This window comes from Schistocerca serialis, chromosome 10 (assembly GCF_023864345.2).
Source record: "Schistocerca serialis cubense isolate TAMUIC-IGC-003099 chromosome 10, iqSchSeri2.2, whole genome shotgun sequence".
NCBI lineage: Eukaryota > Metazoa > Arthropoda > Insecta > Orthoptera > Acrididae > Schistocerca > Schistocerca serialis.
The window spans coordinates 39430997-39446066 of NC_064647.1; the positions used below are offsets into that span (position 1 = coordinate 39430997).

The 15070-nt window shown below is 43.9% G+C and overlaps 1 pseudogene; it reads left to right on the forward strand.

The window, feature by feature from the left end:
• Positions 1–11407: 11407 nt before the first annotated feature.
• On the forward strand, positions 11408–11525 carry LOC126425378 (5S ribosomal RNA; annotated as a pseudogene).
• Positions 11526–15070: the final 3545 nt, after the last annotated feature.

Below are 15070 nucleotides of genomic sequence, written 5' to 3' on the forward strand. Positions count from 1 at the left end.
GAAATCACTCCGATGATTGCTACTTCTGCAGTGTTGATATTACTGGTCATAATTCGAAAAACAAGAATGTAATAAGCTACCCTAACCTTCCATCTGACTAGTAGGGCATGGTGTTGATTTGCCGGTTCCTGAACCACCAGATGATTTAAATTCTATTCCAACAGAAGTATTCTCTGATGCACAATCTGATTTACATGAACGAGATGATGAATTCTACTGTAATACAGAAAGTCTAGAGCCCAAATTGTTTACTCAAACCGAGCTTAACGATTTGGTTAGGGATCTGCGCTTAACGAAAGAAAAAGCTGAATTGCTGGGCTCTAGATCAAAAGAAAAGAACTTATTGGCAGTTGGAACCAGCATATACATTTACAGAAAGGGAGAGCAGCAATTTTCCAAGTTTTTTCAACAAGAAGGTGATTTAGTGTACTGCTCAGACATTTTCAGTCTGATGAATGAGTTTGGTATTGAATACAAAAAGGAGGACTGGAGACTGTTTATTGATTCATCCAAAACTAGTTTAAAGGCTATTTTATTACACAATGGTAACAAGTATGCATCTATGCCTGTTGGACATTCTGTACATATGAAAGAAAGCTATGAAAACTTAGAAATAGTGTTAAATGAAATAGGCTATTCTGCTCATGGTTAGTTCTTAGGACTTGAAAAAGACCCAGAATATATTGCTATTATAGCTACAATGTTAAAGAAGTTTAAAACTTTCTGATGTTCATTGATCGTGAAAGTTCACTTTTTGAACAGTCACCTTGATTACTTCCCGGACAGTACGCGAGATGTTAGTGAGGATCAAAGAGAGCGTTTTTACCAGGACATTAAAGTGATGGAAAAACGCTACCAAGGCCGCTGGAACACCGACGTGATGGGGGACTACTGTCGGTCACTTCACTGAGAAGTTCAGCAAACGACTCGTCGTAGAAAAAGCTACACAAGAAGCTTCAAAGACAAAAGAGAAAGGAAATACAAACCAATTCCAACTGACTCTATTAACTCATATCATTGTTTCAAGTAGCTTACTGTAAATACAAATCATCCGTATGTTGTAACAAAGCGTAACATTAATTTCTACGTTTACCCTATAGCATAGGATTTTTATACTATATAATAAAAAGCATAGTGCTCGAAAACTATGGATGATACAAAAAAACTAAGGCAAGATTTGGATTCAGCTTTTAAAAATCTATAAAGATAAGCTACTAAAGTAAAAAAGTTTTTTTAAAAAAAAATTTCGTTGGCCTGTGTAATTTCCCGAACTACAGGAGCGACCCTATTATTTAAAAAAATCATAACTTCGAAACTATTAACTATAAAAAATTTTGGTTTGTTGTAAGACGTTTACTAGCTCTCAAAGCTTTTTTCACTCCCTCCGTTGTTGCTGATTTGGCTTGGAGTGTATGAAAATGGCGACAGAGCAGGAGGTAAGCGCAGTGTGTCGTCTCGTGTGTAGGATCCAATCCGTGGCAACTGTCTTGTGGAAATATACCGAGGCCAGTGTGAGACGGTATTACCCTCAAAAACAGCCATAATGGGGTGGTTCGAAACCTTTAAACAGACGGGCTGTGTCGTGGTTGTTCTATCGCACTGGTCTCGCACCCTTCCGATGTCACTCCCTTGGACTTCTTTTTCTGGCCTTATGTCATGGATCGCACGTACACAACGCCCTTAACATCGCTACCCTTCGTAGCCGGATCAATGAAGCAGTCAGAACTGTTGATGTTGCAATGCTGACTCACAGAACTCGAATATCGCCTCGATATTCTGCGAGCAGTAAATGGGCCACACACTGAAATTTTGGTACAACAGAAAAAAAAAACTTTGAGAGCTGCTAAGCATTTAACAACAAATCACGATGCCGCATATCCAATAGTATCCAAACTATAGCTCTTTGAAGTGATTGCGGGCCTTCGTGGACGGCCTGTAAGTGCTTTCAGCTACAGTGGATTTTCCGTGTGCTCAGCTTGTGATAATCCACGTAAGAAATAAGCACTATTTAAATCCACAAACGCCAAGAACTACGATAATCTTCAGACCATCCGAACAAAGGGTTCATGAATCTTAAGTTGCTGTGCACTGCATTACACAGGGTTATGGAAATTTAGAGACTGCGGTAATATCGGGTACACAAGGCGTTATAGGGCAGCGCAGGGCTGTAAATTGTATTCAGGTGATTCATATGAAGAGGTTTCCGATATGATTACGGCTGCACAACGGGGGTTAATGGACTCTTGAACGTGGAATGGTTGCTGGAGCTAGCTGCATGGGACATTCCGTTAGCGAATTCGATATCTCGGGATCCAGTGCCAAGAGAGTGCCGAGAATATCAGTTTTCAGGCCTTATCTCTCGCCACGAACAACGCAGTGGCTCACGGCCATCACTTCACGACCAATAGCAGCGTATTTGCAAAGAGTAGTCAGTGCTAACAGACAAGCAACACTGCGTGAAATAACTGCAGGAATCAATCCGTTAGGACAGTGCGGCGAAATTTGGCGTTAATGAGCTACGGCAAAAGAAGACCGACCCGAGTGCCTTTGGTAATAGGACGACATCCCCCTTCTGGGTTGGTGACCATATCGATCGAACGCTAGCCGATTAGGAAACAGTGGCTTGGGCAGATGAGTCCTGATTTCAGTCAATAAGCGTTGATGGTAGAATTGGAGTGTGGCGCAGACCGCACGAACCCATGGACCCATGTTGGCAACAAGGCATTGTGCTAGCACGTGGTGTCTCCACAAAGGTGTGGGCTGTGTTTACAGGGAATGCAATGGGTCTTCTCGTTCAACTGAACCGATCATTGACTGTAAATATTAAGCTACTTGGAGACCATTTCATGACAAACCGCCATGTCAGTGGGCTACAATTGTTCAGGATAAGTTCGAAGAACATTCTGGTCAATTCGAGTGAAACATATAGCCACCTAGATCAACCGACGTGTATCCAATCTAATCTTTGCTGGTCATAATCGAGAGGCCTGTTGGTGCACAACATCCTGCACCAGCAACAGTTTCGCAGTTATGAACGGTTAGAGAGCCAGTATGGCTCAATATCTTTGCAGGGGACTTGTAACGACTTGTTGAACCCATGGCCCGTCAAGTTGCTGCGCTACTCCGGGAAAAAAAGAGGCGCTCGTATTCACTGACATAGGGCACTGCATTTATTTGCAGAATTACGTCCTCACACACCGTAATCCAATATTAAATGTTACACAAATATATGTACAGACACACACACACACACACACACACACACACACACACACACACACACAGAAGCTTACAAATTGACGAGATATGCCAGTTGCATCGTGATGCCTCCAGCATCTTGTCTCTGGCGAACAATCTTTCGTTATGAAATAGATAATAAGCTGCCAAAATTTTTCAGTCCCGTTTATGATATTCTCATCCCAAGAACAATTCAAGTTATTATACAGAGCTCTTTTTTGCCTTTTGATAATTTACCGCCTGAGCGTAACATGATCTGCAAAATAACTCCTATCCGTTGGAGGTAGTGTTGTTAAATGTAATTATTGCGTCACTGCTCACTGCGCTCTCTCTCCCTGTCCGCCCCCCGGTAGCTGAATGGTCAGCGTGACAGATTGTCAACCCTCTGGGCCCGTGTTCGATTCCTCGCTGGGTCGAGGAATCTTCTCCGCCCAGGGACCGGGTGTTGTGCTGTCCTCAACATCATCTTATCATCCTCATGGACTATAGGTCGTCGGAGTGGCGTCAAATTGAAAGACCGGCACCCGGCGAATCGTCTGCCCGACGGGGTGCCCTAACCATACGGTTAAATTAAAAAAAAAAAAAAACTCTCACTCTTAGTGTGTGTGTGTGTGTGTGTGTTTACACGTTTTATGTCCATCTAGTAATTATAAAGAAATATGTAGCGGTAATTAATTGAGGTTACTGTCCGAGAAGATATACACTCCTGGAAATGGAAAAAAGAACACATTGACACCGGTGTGTCAGACCCACCATACTTGCTCCGGACACTGCGAGAGGGCTGTACAAGCAATGATCACACGCACGGCACAGCGGACACACCAGGAACCGCGGTGTTGGCCGTCGAATGGCGCTAGCTGCGCAGCATTTGTGCACCGCCGCCGTCAGTATCAGCCAGTTTGCCGTGGCATACGGAGCTCCATCGCAGTCTTTAACACTGGTAGCATGCCGCGACAGCGTGGACGTGAACCGTATGTGCAGTTGACGGACTTTGAGCGAGGGCGTATAGTGGGCATGCGCGAGGCCGGGTGGACGTACCGCCGAATTGCTCAACACGTGGGGCGTGAGGTCTCCACAGTACATCGATGTTGTCGCCAGTGGTCGGCGGAAGGTGCACGTGCCCGTCGACCTGGGACCGGACCGCAACGACGCACGGATGCACGCCAAGACCGTAGGATCCTACGCAGTGCCGTAGGGGACCGCACCGCCACTTCCCAGCAAATTACGGACACTGTTGCTCCTGGGGTATCGGCGAGGACCATTCGCAACCGTTTCCATGAAGCTGGGCTACGGTCCCGCACACCGTTAGGCCGTCTTCCGCTCACGCCCCAACATCGTGCAGCCCGCCTCCAGTGGTGTCGCGACAGGCGTGAATGGAGGGACGAATTGAGACGTGTCGTCTTCAGCGATGAGAGTCGCTTCTGCCTTGGTGCCAATGATGGTCGTATGCGTGTTTGGCGCCGTGCAGGTGAGCGCCACAATCAGGACTGCATACGACCGAGGCACACAGGGCCAACACCCGGCATCATGGTGTGGGGAGCGATCTCCTACACTGGCCGTACACCACTGGTGATCGTCGAGGGGACACTGAATAGTGCACGGTACATCCAAACCGTCATCGAACCCATCGTTCTACCATTCCTAGACCGGCAAGGGAACTTGCTGTTCCAACAGGACAATGCACGTCCGCATGTATCCCGTGCCACCCAACGTGCTCTAGAAGGTGAAAGTCAACTACCCTGGCCAGCAAGATCTCCGGATCTGTCCCCCATTGAGCATGTTTGGGACTGGATGAAGCGTCGTCTCACGCGGTCTGCACGTCCAGCACGAACGCTGGTCCAACTGAGGCGCCAGGTGGAAATGGCATGGCAAGCCGTTCCACAGGACTACATCCAGCATCTCTACGATCGTCTCCATGGGAGAATAGCAGCCTGCATTGCTGCGAAAGGTGGATATACACTGTACTAGTGCCGACGTTGTGCATGCTCTGTTGCCTGTGTCTATGTGCCTGTGGTTCTGTCAGTGTGATCATGTGATGTATCTGACCCCAGGAATATGTCAATAAAGTTTCCCCTTCCTGGGACAATGAATTCACGGTGTTCTTATTTCAATTTCCAGGAGTGTATTTACTTCCTTGAGCGTACCATGTAAGGAGGAAAGATGAAATTTTTCCACTCCGTAGCATAAGAGCTTCCCAAGAACAGCACCAGCAAAGAGAAGCGATGTCGTTTGATAAGTCAATGAAACATGTCAAACTTTCATATGCATGGACGTTATTAGTACAAATATGTGCCAACCACAGCACCTTAAATGGCCAAGCAACGTAATTCTTGATACCCACATATTCAGCATTTCTAGTAGCTGGTTTGTAAATAAAAAGAAGGCTACTGGCAAATGAAAAAATGGTTCAAATGGCTCTAAGCACTATGGGACTTAACATCTGAGGTTATCAGTCCTCTAGACTTAGAAGTACTTAAATCTAACTAACCTAAGGTTATCACACACATTAATGCCCGAGGCAGGATTCGAACCTGCGACCGTAGCAGCAGCGCGGTTTTGGACTGAAGCGCCTAGAACCGCTCGCTCACAGCGGCCTGCGGCAAATAAGATGAGCACCTTTTACAGATGAAACATCTTTGTTATTGTTGTTAGTCTTCAATCCGAAGATTGCTTCGCAGATTTCTATTTGGTTTCTTTTACTGCTCGCTCAGTGTTTGGATTGAATAACCTCGAGAAGAAACCACAAGCCTGTCTCACTCGCTTCACAAGTACTGCTTATTTTACTGTTTCATCGGACATACATAGTGCTTCGCGGGGAAAAATTTGTTTATTCCCAATTTTAAATTCGTAGTCAATAATAATGACCTTTTCTTTAATGTGATTTCAAAACATACAGCGTCATTCGTCATTCTTATTAGAGACTTCTAGGCATTGAAGAAGAGACATAATAGAAAAAGTTTTCACGACAAACGGATGTACAGAAATGTACACTTCGGATGCAAAATAAGTTTGAGGGTTGGCTCATTATCAAGTCTTCCCCTTCAGTATACGAGGTCTGTTCAAGAAATTCCGGAACATGAGTAATTTCGCGCCAATGGCGAGTTGGAGCGAAATGCGGTTGGCATACCTGTACACGCCTGTGTTTAATGTGTAACTGACGAAAGTTTCATTGTTTTACGATTGTTAGCGTTCAGGGTTGTATTGAGGAGAACGTTGTGTCGCATAGTTTGCGAATTGCTCGATGCCAGAGTTAGAGGAGCAACGCGTCTGCAAGTAATTTCTCGTGAAACTGAAGTAAACCTTTACACAGACACCTCAAACGATGGAGGAAACCTACGGTGACGAGTCCTTAAGCCGTACTCGGTTTTAAGAATGGTTCACATGGTTTGAAAATGGCCGGACGGAAGTTAAAGACGACCTTCGTTCAGGACGTCCTTCGACATCTACCGACAACGCTCATGTCAGGAAAGTCAACGAAACTGCGCGTGCCAATCGAAGACTGACTGTCCAAGACGCTGCAGAAGAGCGTAAAATGAATCACGTCATAAAATCCTGACACAGCATCTTGAGATGCATCGTGTTGCCGCCAAGTTGGTCCATGGCTGATGAGTCAAGACTAAAAAGACCTTCGCCTCGCAATTTGTGAACAGCTTTTGGATCGCACAAATATGAACGAGATGATCCTTAAGAGCTGCTGAGACGTGGGTCTATGGTTACGATGTTGAGACGAAGATTCAAGCTCCAGATTAGGTCCAGAAATGTTCTCAACGACCAAAAGCAGCTCGTCAGGTCAGGTCTGACGTCAGAGTCATGCTCATAGTTTCCTTTGAAGGGTTAGTTCATCACGAATTCGTGTCACAGTGACAAACTATTAATCGCGGAAGTATCGGGACATGTTGCGAAGCCTGCGAGAAAATGTGAGAAGGAAACGGCCTGAAATGTGGCGAGGCAATTCACAGCTCTTGCATCACGATAATGCACCCGCACATTCATATCTGTTGGTGCGTGACTATTGCACAAGAAACGAAATCACTGCGCTGTATCGTCCTCCGAACTCCTCAGATGTGGCGGCTCCGAACTTTTTTTATGTCCAAAGTTGAAAACCCCGTTGAAAGGACGAAGATTTGCAACAGTAGACGAGATATAAAAAAAAAGTTCGCGAGACGGCGCTTCGCGCAATCCAGCAAAAGCGTACCAAGACTGCTTCCGGAAGTGGAAATGGCTCTGGGAGCTGTGTCTTAATTGTGGAGGAGAGCATTTCGAAGGACACCATGCTCAGTAAGTGAAAGGTAAATGTAAAAAAAATTTGTGGACAAAGTTCTTGAATTATCTGAACAGACCTCGTACGCTCACAAAGTGAGAAGAGGGCGCTGTCTTCAGTCCACGCTGTAATTATTACGTCACATACCATTTCTGTCCGACTACATCAAAGGCTGCAAGAAACTGGTACGTTCGAAACTAGGACTGTTGACTCAGAAACTCCACGGATAAGCGGTACTCCAGACTTTGAACAGGACGTCCTCCGTCACGTAGAAAACAACCCGCTGACGAGTACTCCACTAATTGACCATTCTAGGCCATGGGCGCCTGAGCAGCTCACAGTCAAGAGCTCATTGTCTCTGCTGCGCACGACCCATGAAGCGTGTCAGGCAGCAACGTAAAGTCACGTGCTGCGAAACGTAGAGGCACTGCATAATCTTTATTTATGTTACTAAGTTTGTGTTGGGGACGGCATTCCGTGCAGTAATGTTACAGTAGCTCTAATGCTACCATGGTGTAATGGCTAGCATTCCAACCTAGTAAGCAAGGAAATATGGGTTCAACTCCTGGCCGCGCCCTATATATTTTAATGCATTTTTTCATCTCCCACCGTTATCGTGGATAAAGGTGAGACTCAGATATCTGCCTAGTAAGCGAGGAAATACCGGTTCAACTCCTGGCCGCGCCATATATTTTAATTCATTTCTTCATACCCCACCGTTATCGTGGATAAAGGTGAGACTCAGATTTCTCGAGGAAAATTTTGCTTATAATTCATAATCCGATGTGGGGGTACTTCGGGGTATGTGCCACTGTTCCATAACTGTAACCAGTAACGCCATCTGTCTGTATTCTTTTTTTTTGTCATCAGTCTACTGACTGGTTTGATGCGGCCCGCCACAAATTCCTTTCCTGTGCTAACCTCTTCATCTCAGAGTAGCACTTGCAACCTACGTCCTCAATTATTTGCTTGACGTATTGCAATCTCTGTCTTCCTCTACAGTTTTTGCCCTCTACAGCTCCCTCTAGTCCATGGAAGTCATTCCCTCATGTCTTAACACATGTCCTATCATCCTGTCCCTTCTCCTTATCAGTGTTTTCCACTTATTCCTTTCCTCTCCGATTCTGCGTAGAACCTCCTCATCAGTCCACCTAATTTTCAACATTCGTCTATAGCACCACATCTCAAATGCTTCGATTCTCTTCTGTTCCGGTTTTCCCACAGTCCATGTTTCACTACCATACAATGCTGTACTCCAGACGTACATCCTCAGAAACTTCGTCCTCAAATTAAGGCCGGTATTTGATATTAGTAGACTTCTCTTGGCCAGAAATGCCTTTTTTGCCATAGCGAGTCTGCTTTTGATGTCCTCCTTGCTCCGTCCGTCATTGGTTATTTTACTGCCCAGGTAGCAGAATTCCTTAACTTCATTGACTTCGTGACCATCAATCCTGATGTTAAGTTTCTCGCTGTTCTCATTTCTACTACTTCTCATTACCTTCGTCTTTCTCCGATTTACTCTCAAACCATACTGTGTAGTCATTAGACTGTTCATTCCGTTCAGCAGATCATTTAATTCTTCTTCACTTTCACTCAGGATAGCAATGTCATCAGCGAATCGTATCACTGATATCCTTTCACCTTGTATTTTAATTCCACTCCTGAACATTTCTTTTATTTCCATCATTGCTTCCTCGATGTACAGATTGAAGAGTAGGGGCGAAAGGTTGCAGCCTTGTCTTACACCCTTCTTAATACGAGCACTTCATTCTTGATCGTCCACTGTTATTATTCCCTCTTGGTTGTTGTACATATTGTATATTACCCGTCTCTCCCTATAGCTTACCCCTACTTTTTCAGAATCTCGAACAGCTTGCACCATTTTATATTGTCGAACGCTTTTTCCAGGTCGACAAATCCTATGAAAGTGTCTTGATTTTTCTTTAGCCCTGCTTCCAATATTAGCCGTAACGTCAGAATTGCCTCTCTCGTCCCTTTACTTTTCCTAAAGCCAAACTGATCGTCACCTAGCGCGTTCTCAATAATTTTCTTTTCCATTCTTCTGTATATTATTCTTGTAAGCAGCATCGATGCATGAGCTGTTAAGCTCATTGTGCGATAATTCTCGCACTTGTTAGCACTTGCCGTCTTCGGAATTGTGTGGATGATGCTTTTCCGAAAGTCAGATGGTATATCGCCAGACTCATATATTCTACACACCAACGTGAATAGTCGTTTTGTTGTCACTTCCTCCAATGATTTTAGAAATTCTGATGGAATGTTATCTATCCCTTCTGCTTTATTTGACCGTAAGTCCTCCAAAGATCTTTTAAATTCCGATTCTAATACTGGATCCCCTATCTCTTCTAAATCGACTCCTGTTTCTTTTTCTATCACATCAGAAAAATCTTCACCCTCATAGAGGCTTTCAATGTATTCTTTCCACCTATCTGCTCTCTCCTCTGCATTTAACAGTGGAATTCCCGTTGCACTCTTAATGTTACCACCGTTGCTTTTAAAGTCACCAAAGGTTGTTTTGACTTTCCTGTATGCTGAGTCTGTCCTTCCGACAATCATATCTTTTTCGGTGTCTTCACATTTTCCGTGCAGCCATTTCGTCTTAGCTTCCCTGCACTTCCTATTTATTTCATTCCTCAGCGACTTGTATTTCTGTATTCCTGATTTTCCCGGAGCATGTTTGTACTTCCTCCTTTCATCAATCAACTGAAGTATTTCTTCTGTTACCCATGGTTTCTTCACAGCTACCTTCTTTGTACCTATGTTTTTCTTCCCAACTTCTGTGATGGCCCTTTTTAGAGATGTCCATTCCTCTTCAACTGTACTGCCTACTGCGCTATTCCTTATTGCTGTATCTATAGCGTTAGAGAACTTAGTAGTTCCGTATCCCACTTCTTTGCGTATAGATTCTTCCTGACTAATGTCTTGAACTTTAGCCTACTCTTCATCACTACTATATTGTGATCTAAGGCTATATCTGCTCCTGGGTACGCCTTACAATCCAGTATCTGATTTCGGAATCTCTGTCTGACCATGATGTAATCTAATTGAAATCTTCCCGTATCTCCCGGCCTTTTCCAAGTATACCTCCTCCTCTTGTGATTCTTGAACAGGATATTCGCTATTACTAGCTGAAACTTGTTACAGAACTCAATTAGTCTTTCTCCTCTTTCATTCCTTGTCCCAAGCCCATATTCTCCAGTAACCTTTTCTTCTCCTTCCCCTACAACTGCATTCCAGTCGCCCATGACTATTACATACTGCATTACACTTTTAATATCCCCATACACTTTCTCTATCTGTTCATCTTCAGCTTGCGACGTCGGCATGTATACCTGAACTATCGTTGTCGGTGTTGGTCTGCTGTCGATTCTGAGTAGAACAACCCGGTCACTGAACTGTTCACAGTAACACACCCTCTGCCCTACCTTCCTATTCATAACGAATCCTACACCTGTTATACCATTTTCTGTTGCTGTTGATATTACCCGATACTCATCTGACCAGAAATCCATGTCTTCCTTCCAGTTCACTTCACTGACCCCTACTATATCTAGAGTGAGCCTTTGCATTTCCCTTTTCAGATATTCTAGTTTCCCTACCACGTTCAAGCTTCTGACTTTCCACGCCCCCGACTCGTAGAACGTTATCCTTTCGTAGATTATTCAATCTTTTTCTCATGGTAACCTCCCCCTTGGCAGTCCCCTCCCGGAGGGAGGCCATTTGCAGATAATGTTATTTGTGTAATCAGTTATTTCAGAAATTAAACTGTACTGAAATGTAGAACCGTTGTTAACAAGAAACAAAAGTATGTGAAATATTAGTGTCCTTATATGAGAGCTACTCTATTTATGGAGAACTTTTTCTTGTCGTAATAACTTTGGGAGTATTGCCAACGGCCTTGCCGCAGTGGTAACACCGGTTCCCGTCAGATCACGAAAGTTAAGCGCTGTCGGGCTGGGTTGGCAGTTGGATGGGCGACCATCTGGTCTGCCGAGCGCTGTTGGCAAGCGGGGTGCACTTAGCCCTGGTGAGGCAAACTGAGGAGATACTTGATTGAGAAGTAGCGGCCCTGGTCTCGCAAACTGACACATGGCCGGGAGAGCGGTGTGCTGACCACATGCCCCTCCATATCCGCATCCAGTGACGCCTGTGGAATGAGGATGACACAGCGGCCGGTCGGTACTGTTGGGCCTTCCAAGGCCAGTTCGGAAATAGTTTAGTTTTATTATTAGTTTGATAGTAGCCTGTGGCAGTCAGTTGTTTGTGGCAATGGCGTGTACTCTGTGCTACTGTGAGTCTTATGTGATGACCGACGAAACACATGTGAAGGATTATTTATAACGTGACTCAATATACTACAAGAAGAGATGTGCCCATCAGCAATAGTTAACATTACATGGCCGTAAAGGAAATGAAGGAAGGATATGGAAATTATGTATCTGCCACTGAACAGCTGGATCATAGCGACAATCTAGTTGAGTGATATTTACTTGTACTTGTTCTCACGAACAGTTTGTGTTCACATTCTGTAATTATTGAATTAAAATAAGTGTAAACAGCTGATTTCTTTTCTGAACTAGTTCCACAACCTTCCGTCACAAATTATTTGGGCATTGGAGTACAAAGATTTATAACGAGGGTGCTCTTTCAGCCATTGCAGTAAACCATTCAGTTCAGTAAACACAGTATTTTATCTCTATAAGTTGTTATTTTGATTAATCCTTGAATGAATTCAAACATATGTATATGGCACTGTGAATGATTACTCCAGTTGTCACGTTACTAGATTATTACGTGATCAAGTAATGAAGTGTCACACATCGTTATCTACTTTGTATCAACATTGCATTTGTCACGGCGATATGATTTCCCTTTTTTAAAAAAAAAATCTTATGGGACTTAACTTCTAAGGTCATCAGTCCCTAAGCTTACACACTACTGAACCTAAATTATCCTAAGGGCAAACTCACACACCCATGCCCGAGGGAGGACTCGAACCCCCGGGAGCAGCCGCGCAGTTCATGACTTCAGCGCCGAGACCGCTCGGCTAATCCCGCGCGGCTATGATTTCATTCTAATTAGGAACTGTCAGTACGAGAACATGAAAGTGGCATAGTATTACCGAGCGCACTGAAGTTTAGTTATAACTCGGTGTCAGATAGTCCGTCTTCACGGTCATGTTTTTAATAAATTTCCATCTTTCGTAGTAAATCCCAACCTAGTGATAAAAGCGAGACATTTGGAAGTCGTCGATTCTTTAGATTTACATTTCCGGGGATTGGTTCCTTACTATTATATTAGGCTGGTGCGTAACCTCGTAGCCTTTTTCCGTAAGTTTAATAAACAAAACAGGTAGACATAACAGACATTATTCATCAAAAATATATTCTCCTTCACTCCTTAGAACAGTCTACCAATGCTGGGGTAATTTCAGGTTACTCGGCTGGAGAGATCACGTGGTTTTGAGGCAAAGAACTCGTCCAGCCATGTTCGGAACGGATTTTCATCCGGAAAGGAAGTTCCTTGAAGGTTGTTCGACAGAGACCGGAAAAGCTGAAAATCTGATGGCGCAAGATCAGGTGAGTAAGGCGGGTGCGCAAGGAGTTCCCATGCCAACTCTTGTATAGTGTTTTTTGCCGATCTAGCAGAATTCGGGCACGAGTGGAGTACATCAATCCACACAGTCTTGCTGGTCGTTATTCTTGATTTACGTTAGCAAGACGCCTCAGTTTCTGACAGTATTTGTCAGCAGTGACGGTTAACCTGGAGGAAGCAATTCGTAGTACACCACATCATCATTGTTCCACGAGACGCATACGCTTCCCCATTGCATGCAAATGTCGCATAATGGTAAAATGATCATAGTTCGTCACATTTGTCAGTTCTAGTGTACACTGATGTGGGTGACTACGGATAAATGCTTTTAAATGACCTCCACCAAAACCCGTAGTTCTTCCTGAGCGTGGAGAATCAGTATTGGAAAAACGATCCTCATCCTCATGAAAACAAGAAAACCATTTCCTTACCGTTCTCTGTCCAGTGGAAAGGCTACCTCCGCTGCCTTCATCCCCCTACTGAACTCAAACAGATGAACCTATCGGATTTCTCCACTTGGTTTCCCATCCTCTACCGACCACATCTCCACTCAGTATACCCAAATGACAACGTGTAAACTCAGATACCAACAGCGAACAACAATGGAAACGTTAATCAATAAAAAAAGAACTGATAGGAGACGGAATACCAACACGTGAAACAAAAACGCTACAAACTTATGCACCAACCTAGTAATTAGACAGTTCTAGAACGTCTGCAAGCTTTTAATAGGACTTGTGAAACTGCACGTGTAATATAGACGCTGTTTGGTGCCGCTTGTCGCATCTCTACATCTACAGCTACATGGATACTCTGCAAATCACATTTAAGTGCCTGGCAGAGCGTTTCATCGAACCAGCTTCACAATTCTCTATTATTCCAATCTCGTATAGCGCGCGGAAAGAACGAACACCTATATCTTTCCGTACGAGCTCTGATTTCCCTTATTTTATCGTGGCGATCGTTCCTACCTATGTAGGTCGGTGTCAATAAAATATTTTCACATTCGGAGGAGAAATTTAGTGATCCTCGCAACGAACAACTTCTTTCTTTTAATGATGTCCAGCCCAAATCCTGTATCATTTCTGTGAGACTCTGTCCCATATTTCGCGATAATACAAAACGTGCTGCCCTTCTTTGAACTTTTTCGATGTACTCCGTCAGTCCTATCTGGTAAGGATCCCACACCGCGCATCAGTATTCTGAAAGAGGACGGACAAGCGTAGTGTAGGCAGTCTCCTTAGTAGGTCTGTTACATTTTCTAAGTGTCCTGCCAATAAAACGCAGTCTTTGGTTAGCCTTCCCCACAACATTGTCTATGAGTTTTTTCCAGTTTAAGTTGTTCGTAATTGTAATACTAGGTATTAAGTTCAATTTACGGCTTTTGGATTATACTGATTTATCGTGTAATCGATGTTTAACGAGTTCTTTTTAGCACTAATGAGGATGACCTCACACTTTTAGTTATTTAGGGTCAACTGCCACTTTTCGTACCATTCAGATATTTTTTCTGAATCGTTTTTCAGTTTGTTTTTATCTTTTGATGACTTTATTAGTTGATAAACCACAGCGTCATCTGCAAACAACAGAATACGGCTGCTCAGATTGTTGCCCAAATCGTTTATATTGATAAGGAAAAGCAAAGGGTCTATAACAATACCTTGGGGAACGCCTGAAATCACTTCTGTTTTACTCGATAACTTTCCGTCAGTTACTACGAACTGTGGCCTCTCTGACACTAAATCACAAATCCAGTCACATAAGTGAGACGATATTCCATAAGCACTCAATTTCACTACAAGCCGTTTGTGTTGTAAGTGTCAAAAGCCTTCCGGAAATCCAGAAATACGGAATCGATCTGAAATCCCTTGTCAATAGCGCTCAGCACTTTATGTGAATAAAGAGCTAGTCGTGTTTCACAGGAACGATGTTTTCTAAATCCATGTTGACTGTGTG